General features: G+C 34.4%; 1 long non-coding RNA gene across 1 annotated transcript; it reads right to left on the bottom strand.

The window, feature by feature from the left end:
* Positions 1–404: 404 nt before the first annotated feature.
* Positions 405–14,704, bottom strand: LOC309612048. Its single transcript, XR_014234903.1, has 2 exons — positions 11,201–14,704; positions 405–11,101 (listed from the first exon to the last, which is right to left on the bottom strand). It is a non-coding gene; the product is annotated as an uncharacterized lncRNA (long non-coding RNA).
* Between the last annotated feature and the right edge of the window lie 798 nt (positions 14,705–15,502).

The following is a 15,502-nucleotide window of genomic DNA, read 5'->3' as shown; positions in this document are numbered from 1 at the left end:
GCATACATTATTGGGTATGTAGTAAAACTTTGGTAAAATAAATCAATTTTTATGATACTAGTAAGGGTCAGAAGTGTTTCAATAAAGAGTATTGCAGGCTGGAAAATTTAATTTTTTCTGCTTAAAATTTTACCTGTCTCTTTGTTTTCTAATAATACATTTTCTTACACTGTTGCTTATAAAGGCAGGCAGCTCAGGGCATTCTAAAATATTCATTCAACAAATATTTATTAAATATTAACCAAAAATTATGTATATATCCTTTCATCTTATTTTCTGTTTATATAACCATTCATCTAATTATATCTTCTTTCTTTCAACACATATTTATTGATTTAGTAATTTATGCTAGGAACTAAGAGAGGTTAGAAATACCAAAAGGAACAAAAAGAAAATAGCTCTGCTTTATGATTTGTATAGTCCACAATGAGATACTATTTTCATCTCTATCTAGTATTGAAAAGGATAGAATGGCAAATGACTCAGAAAGGGCTTTCTGGGACAGTGGTATGTGAGTGATAATCTGTATAAAATGAAAAAGGTGATTAAGACATAGTCCCAGACTATGGTCTAGTGGGAAAGACAGGCATGCAGGACAATTGATTTTTCTGAGATAATTACTGTGACAGAATGTTAAGTGGAGAGTTTTGACTGAGATGCCAAGATATGATAAATATCAGATCTCAAATGAGTTGTGAGATAGATTAAAATGCAATTTTCAAAGGATATATGTATATGTGTGTATATATATGTATATATATACACGTGTGCGTGTATATATATATATATATATATATATATGAGTTTTGAAAGTCCTTAAACTTCTTATTCATTTCAAGGATGGGGAAATTTTTTTAAATGTTATGAGGGTAATTTTAGGAAGAGGAATTTCATAGAATATTATGGAGATTCTAGCTAAAAACCTTGGAGAAATTATCACAAAATGAGCTTTGAAGGATAAGTAATTTTTTCGTTTTGTAGGAAGGCAAGGGGAGAAAGGGCACTTCGAATTTAAGGTATGCAAGGCCAGTCATATATAAGAATTAATTATTTTGCAACAATGTTATCAGGTGTGAGGTACAGGGCATCAGAGACTGAGGCCTGAATAGGAGGTTAGGGTCAGATCCAAAGGAGAGTAGAAATCTAAGAAATTGTATCTATAAGTTACGGGAAGCCATTAACAGTTAGTCCTGAGAGTAACAGGAAATTTCATGATATGTAGCTTACCCCTAGGGGATGGTGAATGAACTTAAATATCCAGAAAGCTCAAATAGTTTCTGTAAATTGAACATGCTGCAACCTTCTGAACTCAGTTCTTGTTTTTCAGTCATATTCACCGGATAATACTGGCTTTAGGAATTTGGAGCAGAAATTGTAGGCTTTTTCATGGAATTTGCAGAATGAATGCTGTAATCTACTTATGCATTAGACTTCAATAAAGATGTTAAAACAGGGTTTGTGGTGGGCATTAATTCATTGCACCTTGCCTTTTGCTTAAAGTACAGGGGTTTTCTTCATATTTCTCATTTAAGATATGATAACAATAAAATATACATCACCATGGCGGGCCTTGCACTGCTTAGTATTTGTTCAAAGACTCTAAGGAATTCCTAGGCAAAGTTTTGAAGATTCTCAGTTCCCTCCTCTGCTCAACTTTGCCTCCACAAATTCCCTCCAGCTCAGTAGCCACAAATGCTGAGCTCTATGGCTCTGACCCAGAAGATGCCTGCTTTGTGTTCTGGCTCTCCCTCCCTGTGCCATGGTTTGGAACATGCATCCAGGCAGAAATCTCGGGTGCGTGTTGAATTTATCTTGTACGTTCCTTTAAGAACAAGCCATGCATTTTCTACTGTGCCCTGTCCAGATTCAGAGTTGTTAATCATGGGAGAGTTAATCTAATACCTTCTGCACCACCACAGTCAGATTTTAAAAATTCTTTTGAACATAGTAATTATAGTTATCTTAAAAGCTGGTTCTGACAACCTAAACATCTGGAGTTGTCTACTGTTTCTGTTGGTTTTTAGCCATGTGTTCTTCTCATATAATGTCTTTTTTTTTTTTTTTTTAATGTGTCAGGCACTGAATTTGCAAAACTTTCGTAGAAGTAACTTGAAGGCTAGGATAACATTCTAATGAGGAATTGCATATGCTGTTGCCAGGTGCCTGACATTAATATTCAAGGATCTTCTTAATCCAGTTTCAGAGATAGGTAGTTTAAAGTTGCATAGAAGTCTGTGCATGTTTCCACTTCTGGTTCATTATTCCTTTTGTAAAGAAACCTTGGCTGTTTCACTCTCATGGGAAGAAGGCTCTGTAGGGCTATTTCCTAAACTTTAGGGGAAGCTGAACCCTGATCCCTTAGCCCTTAACCTGGAGAGGCTTTAACAAGCCTTAGCCTCTAAACTCTTAGGTTCCCATGCTAGACTTGGCCTCAGAGATAAAAGCAGATCCCCATACTTGATTCCACCCTGCTGTAAACTGAATATATTTCTTCCCCCAAAATTCATTCATTGCAATCCTAACCTCCAATATGATGGTATTAGGAGGTGTGCCTTTGGGAGGTGATTAGGTCATGAGGGTAAAGCCTTCATGAATGGGATTAGTGCCCTTATACAAGGGACTCCATTGAGCTCCCTCATTCCTTCTATCCTGTAAGGACACAGGGAATAGATGGCTGTCTATGAACCAAAAAGCAGGTTCTCACCAGAACTTGACTCTGCTGGCAGCCTGATCTCATACTTCCAGTCTCCAGAACCATAAGAAATGAATTTGTTATTATAAGCCTTGCAGTCGATGGTACTTTGTTACAGCTGCCTGAGCAGATTAAGACACACCCTGGGACTGTCCTTGCAGAATTTTATCCCAGTAATTCTTAACACTGTTATTAGCTCTTCAGCCCACAAGCAGATAGAGTTTGAATTTTGTCCAACCTTTTTTTCTGATTGAGCAGTTTATTAGGATAGGTCCATATCATGTGCCCTGTCAATTCTGTAAGCTGAGTTATCCTGAAGTGTCTTATGTTAAATGCAAATATGAACATGAGGCCTCCTTGTTTAAATCTATTCAATTATTGTCTATTGCTTTTATGATAGAGACAAAAATATTTCGTAGATCTATATAGCTTTTCATGCTCTACACTTGCATATCTCACCAGCTATATTTTATGCCACTCTCTGTCTCCCTTTGTATTGTTTAACAACATGGGTCATCTTTCAAGGTTATGAAATAACCGTGTTCCTTATGGATAGGGCCAGTACACACGGTGTCCTCTCTGTGTGGAATGTCAACCTCTTTTTTTCTATGTAATTAATTACTATTCATCCTTCAGATGTCACTCCTTCCTCAAAGAAGCCTGACCTTACTCCCCAGATCTCATTATATCCTCTTAAATAGCCATGTGTTTTGTTTCAGAGCACTTCACAGTTGTGGAATTTAGTTTATCATATCCATCCTTCCATGCTAGAAGCATGCTCTGAACCCATATTTGTTTATTACTATCATGCCCAGGACTTAGCAGATGATCCATTCATATTGGCCACATGAATAAATGAACAAACGGTGAGGCACAGTCAATAAATGCCCTAGCTCAATAGAACTTCAACAAGATCCAGTAGTAATAAGTGATTCTGAAGGGTTATCTTGGTGATATTTTCCATATTTTAACATATTTAGAGCATTTTGTAAGTATACATTGTCCATTTACTTAGCAAGCATTTGAGCAAAGTATTTAAGAGGACATCTTTTAGAGACTACTTACCTGGCTCAGAATCCCAGCTCAACATTTTAGGATTTTGTTATGCTAGACAAGTTAGCAAACCCCCCCTTTCACCTCAAATTTCTCATCTGTAAATTGGGTATGATAATAGTATAGTTCTCACATGATTGTGAGCAAATCCAATGTAAGTTAAGGCATGTAAAGTGCTTAGAACAGTGTCTGGCATACAGTAACAATGGACATTTAAGATTATTCATGTTTTTCTTATGAAATTTGCTGATATAATCATATTTCCTAAATTTTCCAGGGTAAAATTACTTTTACAATAGAAAGTTTTTTCTTTGGGGATAGTATGGTAGATATGTTTTTAAAGTCAGGACTATTAAAATGTTTAATATCTTTTAGGCAATTAATAATCTATTCTAAAAGTATGTCCTCAGAAATATACTTAGAGCAGAACAGTGATTTTTGTATAATGTGGTTCATCTCCACATTATTTATAACATTTTTACAAGTTTTCTACTGTGGCATAGCAATACTATCAAAAACTTAGCATGCATTTATTGTCTCACAGCTTCTATGGTTCAGGAGTCTACAGATGACTTAGCAAGGCCTCTTGTAAAGCTGCAGCTGAGGTTTAGGCCAGGGCTGGGCTCTCCTCTGAGGCTCAACTGGGGAAGATCTGCCTCTAAGCTCACACATTTGGGAGCATTCAGCTCTTTGCAGGCTGCCAGTCTGTGAGCCCTGATTTCCTGCTGGTTGTCAGCCAGAGGTACCTCAGTTCCTTGCCATGTGGCCCTCTCTGTAGGGCAACTCCTAGTATGGCAGCTTGCTGCTTCCGAGGCAGCCACAGAATTTTCTAGCAAGGTAAATATTACAATCTTATGTAGCATAATCACATGCTGTTTTCGAGGCTGTATGCTATTAGTTAGAAGCGAGTCACATACAGGTCCTGCCCACACTAAGAGGAGGGAATATTGAAAGTTGTGAACACCAGGAGACGGTGTTTATGGAGACCGCCTTAGAGTTTGTGATAACAACAAAAAGCTAGCAATAATTACCACACAGTGATAATTACAAACACCCAGATATAAAGAAATTAATAAATGATGGCACAAGCACACAAACATTAAAAACTAAAATGAATAGGGAGGGTGGGAGGGAGGGAGATGCAAGAGGGAAGAGATATGGGAACATATGTATATGTATAACTGATTCACTTTGTTATAAAGCAGAAACTAACACACCATTGTAAAGCAATTATACTCCAATAAAGATGTTAAAAAAAAACAACTAAAATGAACTTTTGAATACATAGGAAACACTCATGATTTTATGTAAAGTTAAAAAAAAGATGAAAGTGCGTGTATAGATTGATTTCTATGAGATAATTACATATTTCATGCTAAAAACACCTTGGATATGAAAGTGTCAAAACATTATGAAGTTTTGCTTCATAGTGCTTTTTTTATTTGCTTGCTTTGTAATATTTTTTCTTATTTTCTAATTAAAATATGATGTATTCATTATTTGGACTATTTCAAAAAATATAAACTTCATAAATTAAAAAAAAGCCCAAACTGACTTTTTCTAGAATTATTCTTTATTTCTTCTTCTACTGGATGGCAGAGGATTGACAAAGATCCTGAAACCTAGGAATCAGCAAACTTTTCATTTCTTCTCATCAAATGTCAAGAAAAGCTGAGTATGTACAAGAAACTTAGTGACCCTTAACAGCTCTCTGCCTTTGCAGCAAAATCTCAGCAGGATTGAGAGAAACCTATCTGGGACAGACATCTGATTTCCATAGCAATTAAAATCACTAAATACAGAACCCAAACACTTTTATGTGAAAAACTCCACCCAGGCCCGAGAAAGGACTGACTTTTTATGAAGGTCTATACTAGTAGATGCATCTGAATCATCTTTCTTTAAATGTTTCCCTGTTTAACACATATCTAAAAGCCATATACAAATTCATTAGATAAGAGGTTAGTTACCAGTTGTAATGGAAATAAAAGCAAACAATAGTTACATTTCTAAAATGAAGACGCTTGTGGGGATTGTAAGAGTTAGAAATTCCTCTTGTCTAAAAATTATTCTTAAAGTTAGTGAGAGTGCTGAGCACCTGAAAATTTTGGAGCTGGTTTCACCATATCGTGAAATACTGATATATTTAATTCCCCAACTGAGTAGAATTATATATATATTTCATGCTGAAATGGAGCAGGACCCTATGATCCTTGCCCCCATGTCCTCAGCCTGCCTTTTTTCTGTAGAAAAACTTTAGCCACATAATAAGTTAATCAGAGAAGTGAAAAATTGCAGAAACAAAGGAAAACAGTCCAAGGAGACCACATAATAATAGTCATTAAGCAACGTCAAGGACCTTTACTTCCACCTCAAGGGCTATACATAATATTCTGAGCCGTATCCACTGAGCTGTCTTATAGATACTGAAACCCTCACCAGGTGGAAGAAGTTAACTAACTACATGATGACCAGACTGTAGCCATGACATAAGCTGCCACAATTCTGTGAACTGGCCTCAAAGGAATGGGAACAAACCAACCCCGGAACTAAAGACTAATTGTTCTTTAAACAATCAAGATGACGCTGATCAGACCACCGCACGACTAATTTCAAGATGATGGTCCGAGCTGGCTGTGCTGTTTGTTCATGTAGCCCCTCCCTCCATCTATAAAAGCTCTTGCCCACTGACTGTGAGCGGGGGTGGGGGAGGTTTGGGGGGGAGTCGACCTTTGGACAGGAGTCCGCCCTCCTCCCCTCCTCCCATTACTGGCCTCTGAAATAAAGGAAACTTTCCTTTTCACCAACCGTTGCCTCTTTATTGGCTTTTGAGTAGTGGGCAGCAAGAGGCCCACTTTCAGTAACAATACTTTAATTTGCTTAGAAATAGTCAGTGAATCCAATTTACATACATAACATTATAAAATACAAATTTAAAATATTGAAATTTACTGATTGGACATTTCCAATTTGTTTTTTGAAGTGTTTGAGTGTGTGTATATATATCCCTGGTAGTTTTCCTTCATAGTTTATAGTTTATTATGTTTATTTATTTAATTTTTTCCTTTTCCTCCAGACTGATGAAATCTCTATTGGTTTCTACTTCATGTTAATAAATGTTGGTTTGCTGAATGAACATAATGTGCATCTCATCCATCTTTTCTGGCAACTGGGAGAGAATCACCAAGCAGGCATGTTGAGGCTTAATAAGATGCATTGTCCTTACGATGCAAAGGCTCAGCCTGAGAATCCACATTTTATTAGGGTGCACCGTGCCTGCCATTTGCCACAAAGTTCAATGCACTGAATTTAGGGCTGAAAACTGGTGTATGATGGTGATTTGGGGTGGGGGAAAGTTCTTGCTCGTAGAAATGTTGTTTGATTATAGTCAAATGTAAAGAACTGATAATATTCTCCTTAGAGACTCTCCTTACACAGGGTCATGAGAAAATGTTAGGAAACAGCAGATAACAGGAAGAACTTCTATCTGACTTCTCATGCAATACATTAAATTCTCTGCAACAAAAATTATAATAATCTATTTGATAAGGAACATGAAAATTACTGTTCATATTTAGTAAGTGGCCTTTTCCTTGTGTCTGATCTGAAATAAATGATCTTAAATACTACTTGGGGAGAAAGCTGAGTCTCTTATTTTCTATTTTTACTTTGTCTTACCAATTTTGTTAAATGATCTCTTGATACATTTAATGGTAGCAATCCTATTATTTCAGCTAAATTTCTAATTAAACTAAATTCACAACTTTCAAATTGTTCTACTTTGATTATAAGCAGGTAATATTTTCTGTTTTAATTGGTCTTAATGTTGTAAAGGATAATGTCACAGATGGATATTTTTCTTAACTAAGGGATGATGTTTCTAAAGCCTGTAAACACTCTTTGACTTACTGGATTCATGGTAAAGCAGCACAAATATCCTGAACCTCACTGCCAGGCTAAGAAACTACTATTATTATGTCTATTTTACATGTATGGCCTTAAAGAGTACTTAAAGGGAGTAGAAACCTTTGAAAATGTAATAACTGGTTAATATTTGACGAGTACCTGTGTTTCTCATGTACTTTGATAAGCTATTGTATATAAATATATAACTACATATATATTATATATATAACCATAAATATATAACTATATATAAATATATACGTATAACTATGTGTGTATATATACATATATATATATGTACATACATATTACTTAATCACCAAAGCAACCCTAAGGTGGTTGCTTTCTATCATCATCACACAGTGAATAAATGCAAACTCAGAGAAGCCGAATTGTGCAAATGGTAGAAATGGGAAACAAATCTATATGTGTATGACTTCAAGGTACCATACTCGAATTTTCAGATTTTATATTAGAACTACAAGAATGTCTTCATTTCTTAAATAAAAATTTGGCTGGAGTGTTAAGTGCACTAATGAAGTATTTTTTTATTAACCTGCCGCACCGTGGTGGTCATTTAACCTTGCCTTCCATCCATCTATATTCATTATAAAAAACTGAAATACATCACACTTCTACAAGCCACTAATAGCAACTTTATATTGTGAAGGTTTGGACAGATTATTCCTCAAAACCAATTATTATATTAGAATTTTATATTGAGGCATTATATACTATTCACCTAGTGAAATATATTTATGGCAAAAGAAAAACCTCTCATATAAGCCTGATCATCTACTTGGGGTAAACAAACAAAAAGCAACTACGTTTATGGAAAACCAAATTTTCAAAACTTGTCCTGGGTATGGTAGTATTCAGATCTGGAATTTGTCCTTATAGTAAACAAATGAGGAAGTTATATTCACAAATGAATTTATATAAAGACATACATTTAATAGCATAAAATGGAGTGAGCACTAAATATAGCTACTTGCTATCTTAGATTATCCCAATTTCAAATACTGTCTCCATTATTACATTTATTTCAATCTGTATCCTGACAGTGATTGGAAGAATAAGGTCAGGGTGACGCTGAAGAGGTAGAGAAAGCCTTCCTGGGAGTTGCATCTTGGACAGGAGTTAAATATGTAATCATACATCTGTGTTATTCCATGGGGACGAGGTATGATTCATCTGTAGCACCAAGTAACAATGATTATCCTTGATTGCTACTTGTGTCATTAACTTTCTCTACAATGCAGAAACAGAACTGATCAAAGTACATCTGTTAGTACATTATGTATCTGGAGACTAAAGCATCTAAATATTTAAATGAGAGTAAAACATATAGTTTCTCACCTAATTATTGTCACATTGTAGAAACTCAATACATAATTAAACATTTAAATTATTGAATGAATGAATTAATAACTGATCATCTCTTTAGACCACCATGGGTCAAAAGCATACGTAAGTGGCTGCTTAGCGTCCCATTTTATAGTTTCATTATTACATCTCCTATCAGGGAAAGTTCTGCTAGTCACTTAAAGAAAAATGTATATAATTAAAAAATATCTGAATAATTGGATACATGTCCTGATTGAACCACTAATTCACACTAGTAACTTCTCACTCCCTTTTTGTGTATTTTCCCATCTTCAAAGTGAGGTCCAACCTTTATCCTGATTATTCCTTAGTGTCGTTCTAATACTGAAATGAGATAATAAATGTGATACTGTTTCGTAGACCATGAAGCAGTGTATGTGTGTGTGTGTGTGTCAGGGAATTATGTAATTATATGCATCATTGGGTTTCTTATCACAAAGTAATTAAAAATCTGTTCCATAAAAAGTGTGCTTTTCCTTGAGCAGTAACGAACTTTGTTGTAATAAAGAGACCCGGCATCAGTGAAAAAGTGGAAGGAAATAACTACTTGAAGAAATCTCTAAAATCAATTCAGGAAGGTTGGTTGAACATTAGGATGTCTATGCATGAACCCAGAATAAAATATTCTTATTTATAGGTTTTAATCTGTACTTTATGCTAATCTAGCAACAAATATCAATTTGTAAAATTCCCTACAATTTGACATTGAACTTTGTTATCAAAGTATCAGAAAAGTTCTATGTTCCAACCCACACTACCGTGTGTTTGTATGTATATGTGTGAAAAAGATAAAATATATGTATGTGAGCATTGGTGTGCAGGTGAAGAATTATTTTCCTTTCACAAGTGAAAAGAGAACAAAAAATCAGACCATGATGTATAAATCAGACCTTGCAGTCAGTGGCTATTTTGAGGGGTTTGGTGGTTTGTAACAGAGGAGTTGGGGCATTATAGTCACATGGGAAAAGGAGATAAAATCTTGAGCCTACATGGAGCGTAGAGTTGGGAATAAGACCCTACAGCAATTTGGGATATTCAAAAATTTAAAACTGGATGAAAACATTAACTAGGGGGGAAAAACTATTCACTCTATTCAGTTGTACAGAGAGAAATATTTCTTGGTTTGGCCAGGATTCTGGGTTTAAAAAAAAAGGCAAAAATACTAAAAATTTCTAGCAATGGTTAACAATGAGTCTTTACTTATACGGACTGGAATCTAAAACAAACTGATAAATTAATATTAAAAGGTGGATGACTATATTGTTTATTATTATTTGTTGACACATAACTAATAGTTATTATTTACTGCAGCTATTTCACAGTGTCCCTGAAAAAATAACTGTGTTTATGATTTTGCATATGCCTCAGAGACATAAAGTGAACAGGCATTATCATATGGTATGTAAACCTGCCATCTGTGAAATCAAAAGCTTGGATTATATCTAGCCCACACTGCACACTAGCATAAATTTAGACAAGCACTTTACCTTCATAAGTGTAAGATATGTACCATTGTTACTTAACTTCAATTGTAAAATGCGAATAATGATAATAATAATAGAGCTACCATATGATCCAGCAATCCCACTCCTGGGCATATACCCAGAGAAAACAATAATTCAAAAAGATACATGCACCCCAGTGTTCATTGCAGCACTATTTACAATAGCTAGGACATGGAAGCAACCTAAATGTTCATCAATGGAGGAATGGATAAAGAAGATGTAGTACATATATACAATGGAATATTACTCAGCCATAAAAAAGAATGAAATAATGCCATTTGCAGCAACATGGATGTACCTAGAGATTGTCATACTGAGTGAAGTCAGTCAGAGAAGGACAAATACAGTATGGTATCGCTTATATGTGGAATCTAAAAAAAAATTGTACAAAACAGAAATAGAGTCAAAGCAGAAATAGAGTCACAGATTTAGAAAACAGTCTTATGGTTACCAGGGTGGAAAAGGAAGGAAAGATAAACTAGGAGATTGGGACTCACATATACACACTACTATATTTAAAATAGATAACTAATAAGGACCTACTGTATAGCACAGGGAACTATATTCAATACTCTGTAATGACCTATATGGGAAAATAATCTAAAAGAGTGAATATATGTATAACTAATTCACTTCGCTGTACAGTAGAAAGTAACACAACATTGTAAATCAACTATACTCCAATAAAAATTTTAAAAATAATAATAATACCCAGCTCGTATTACTACATGGCTAGTAAGTGGTAACATTTAAAGTCTGTTTGATTAAAAATTCCATATAGTTTTCACCATCATGTATCATCTTTAACACGCTAAATTTTCTCCCAAGGACTTTGGTTCAGTGATTTAACTAGCAAATGGCACTAAGGTAAAATCTAATGCAGCCCTCCTTTGGAGAGACTTCCAGCACTGATCATATATAAAAAATTGAGTATTACACTGTTGTAAAGCAATTATACTCCAATAAAGATGTTAAAAAAAATTGAGTATTAACAATTAACGATGATGGATATAGCCAGAAAATCCCATAAGGAATATAATCAGAGAATAAATTTGGTGCAAAATTCAAATTATCAAGGCAAACGTTGTATACTTTTACATATTTAGCTATAGGAATCAAACTGCAATAATGACATTCTTTGTGTCATGTTCTGAGAAACGTTTTTCACGCACCTAGAAAAAGTTCAATAGAAATTAATAGTATATAAGTAATTTTACAAACATATGTTAAGTAGGTATAGTGAAATAATATCATTAAGAAGATGTTTGATATGAAAATGTGGGGAAACAGATTCAGCTACTTATAATATGTTTACATTTTACTTCCAGTCTGTTTTAAATTGCAGATATCATTTTTACGTTTTGTAACTGTAGATATTATCTTGCATTTTGTAATTTTCCCTTAATATTATAAAATTGGCTTTTTGTACATTACAATACTCTTTAAGTAAACATTATTATAATGGGTACATATTCAGATGATATATTATAATTTATACTTGTATAGTAATCCTTTAAATTTAGTCTTTTTTATTTTGCTTTTCCTTATTTAAAGTTTTCTATTTTATTATTACATATTTTAATGAAAATATTTGTATATAAACATTGTTAGTTACTTCACATTACTTTCACGGGATAGGTTTTAAGAGGTGGTTTGAAGTGTATGAATATTCTTAATACATATTATCAAAATGAAAGATTCTGTGTTAACCAATAATCAGTAAGAAAATTCACTATTAAATATCAAACATTTACATAATTTGTTTAATCATTTGACCACAGGTATTTTTTTTAGTAAATTAAAAAGATCAAATTTATACAGTGGCTTATAAAGTCTACTTTTAAGTCTTACCTAAAACTTGCTTTTTAGTTTTTAGTTATCAGATTTTTAAAATGAATATCTAGCTGCAAATCTAAGATTATGCTCAGAATGAGATAATTAGAGTGACTACACAGAGTTAATAAAAGTACGTATGGTTCAACTCAAACAAAAAACGGGTTCAGGTATACCTATCTTCCATTATGAAGTGTTTATATGTAATTGTATTTAGGCTTTTGGTTTGTGGAACATCACTCTTAAATCCAATTATTACCTTTGCAAACACTTAGGATCTTTGAACCCTGTTGGCACTCGTTTGACTATATAACTCTAAACTTTCTTATTGAATTGAGATTCTGTAGCACAAAGAAAAGTGCAAAATAAAATAGCCATAGAAAAGAATGATTCTACACAGCTGTAAATGGTCAGAGAAAATGACAAATATCAGAGAAATTCAGAGGATCTTGCTCTTGTTATTTTGACCAAACTGAAAAACTGTCCTTTATTTTTTTAGAGAGACTAATGCAAATTATATATGCTATAAGGAAATAAGAATCCATTGCAAATCACCAGGAAATCATGTAAAAACTGGAACAAAATAATCTTTGATAAATAGTAAGGAGTATTCTATCTTAAAGGAGTTAGCTTATGAATTTGATTTTAGTGCTTGTGCTTATAAACATTAATTTCATTATGAAAGGTTGTAATTTACTTTCCCCCCTAGGAAAGTAAACTCTGTCTTGGATTATATTTGCATATCTTTTTTAATAGCCTCATTCCATTTTTTGACATGTAAAAATATTTATAGTGCTGGGAGGTCTGGTATTTTTGTACTCTTGGCAGTATACAGAGCAACTGGCTTGGGAATGGCTATAAAGTCATATCTTATTAATGTTCACATCCAGGAAGGCAGGGACCCACTCAGTGTCCCTGGATCAATTATAATGATCAGATGGTAATGCAGTAATTGAACTTTCCATAGATATTGGCTTTTCTCCAAATATACTAATTCTAAGAAGGAGTCAGTACTATTTATTAGGAAAGGGTTTTTTAACTTTTATAGAATTCTAAAATTGGAACCATCTAAAATGGTTGTCTGATCATACAGTTTGGGCTTCTTTTTTGAGTTTAGTCCCCTCTTCTCATTTGCCACTACTCCCGCCCTAGTTCAGAACTGATTATTTCTTGCCCAGTCTACTGCAGTTGTGTCCTAACCCACCATCTCCCAGTTCCCAATCTCCCCTATCCCAAACCCTCCCCTATGCTTCTGTATTGTTCAGCCATGGTCACACTAAGGTTGTATAAAGAATCACCCCAAAACCCAGTGGCTGAAATGACAGTCATTTACTTTCACTGATCTGTAAACATTAGGCAGCTTGTATCACTGCCTCTGTGAAACATTTTCTCCCTCCCCCCCACCTCCTGACATCTGTCAGTTCTCCTCAAATGCTCCTTTGTACCTGTGTATGTTTTTTCATAGCATATATTCATACAAAATATTTATTTAATGCCTACTAGAATAGGCATTTGGGATAACTCAACAAACAGAGCAAAGATTCCTGCTTATTATTATATTTACTGAATTTTCTGTCTCACCTCTGCTATTACACTAAACACCCTCTGAGATTACTCACTTACCTTTGTGTACCTGCAGGCTTCAGCAGAGTGCTTGGCATATATTTGGTGCTCAGTGATGAAATAAATAAATGAAAGAATAAGTTAATGTGCTATGGGGTCTTGAACAAACTCTTCTGGCTGAGTTCCTTTGGATAGTTTTCCAATGATCTGTCTATGCTGTGAGGTACCTAGTATATTAGACATGGGAGTCAATTGCTTTTTAATCCCTTACTTTATATGAGAAAATTATTTTCAGTAATTCCAGAAAAAGGTAAAATAATTAATAAAATACATATTATAGGGAATAAAAAGAGAAACTATAAAACTTTTATATTGCATTAATGTATTTTTTGAAAGAAGGTGTACATTTAATGGTCCACCACAATAATGGAATAACAATAGTTTCTACTTTTTTAATCTTTCCTTTCATTTTAAAACAAGCTCTTCATTTTAAAAAGAATAATTTCATATTTAAAAGATATTATTCAAATTCAATAAGATATTTCACATGAAGTAAAAATTTGCACTTAGTTCAGGTAGTATGCCTCACAGCTTGCATGTTACACTCTGTAAATTTTAAACACAAATATAATCCAAGTTGACATTTTAAATTCTCTAGAGATGATAAACTCCTGCTTACACTGTAGCAGACTCCCCCCATGACATCTGCTCTTTTGGTATATGTCACTGTGCCTATGGAAGGGTGGAAAAACATTAGTGTGTGTGTGTGTGTGTGTGTGTGTGTGTGTGTGTATAAATATACACACACATACACGCAATTTTATGTTCTACTGTAGTCAGGCAATGGAGAAATGTTAAAGGCATTTCTAGAATAATGAGATAAAGTTACCCTTTGAAAAAAAAGCTAATCAAATAACCACAAAATGGGGAAAATGGCCCTATTGGGAGGTTGTCCATTCCAAAACATGAGTTGTGAAGCCCCCCTGAGAATAACCATGCCCTTTTCCACAGAGATCAGGGGCATCTTCTTGCCTTCTTAGTGACCTAGTCAATTATATTAGGCTCTTTGCATGAGGTTTTTGAGGATGACTGACAGAGAGGGAGCTGACAAATAAGAGCCTGTTAACATTTATTAAACAAGATCAAAATATTTTGATACAATTATCATTAGAGTAGGAAAAGGGAATTTATCTACCTGCTTAAATATTCTTGTTGAACGTACCATTGTAAGGCTTTCAATTGATTGCCCATTGAAAGGGAAACTCACACAGTTTAAATGAAGGTACATTTCTGAGAAGAGTGTGTACAAATCAAGAGCAATTGCAAGATAACTAGATGAAATGTGCCTGTATGTGGGACCTGCAGCAGACGGGAGGAATGAATCAGGGCATGGATTTGAAACCAAAAGCAGCATTTGAAAAATCAGGAAGATGAGAAGACACCCTGGCTTGTTCTTATCAAGTTGTTCACAGAGGTTGTGGAGTGAAGCTGATGTGAGAATGGGGAAGATGAACCTGCAGTGGGAGATAGGAAGCTGCTTGTGAAGGAACTTACGTGACTTGCC

This window comes from Balaenoptera borealis (genome assembly GCF_965194805.1).
Source record: "Balaenoptera borealis genome assembly, chromosome: 15".
Lineage (NCBI taxonomy): Eukaryota > Metazoa > Chordata > Mammalia > Artiodactyla > Balaenopteridae > Balaenoptera > Balaenoptera borealis.
This window is presented reverse-complemented; position numbering and strand designations above follow the sequence as displayed.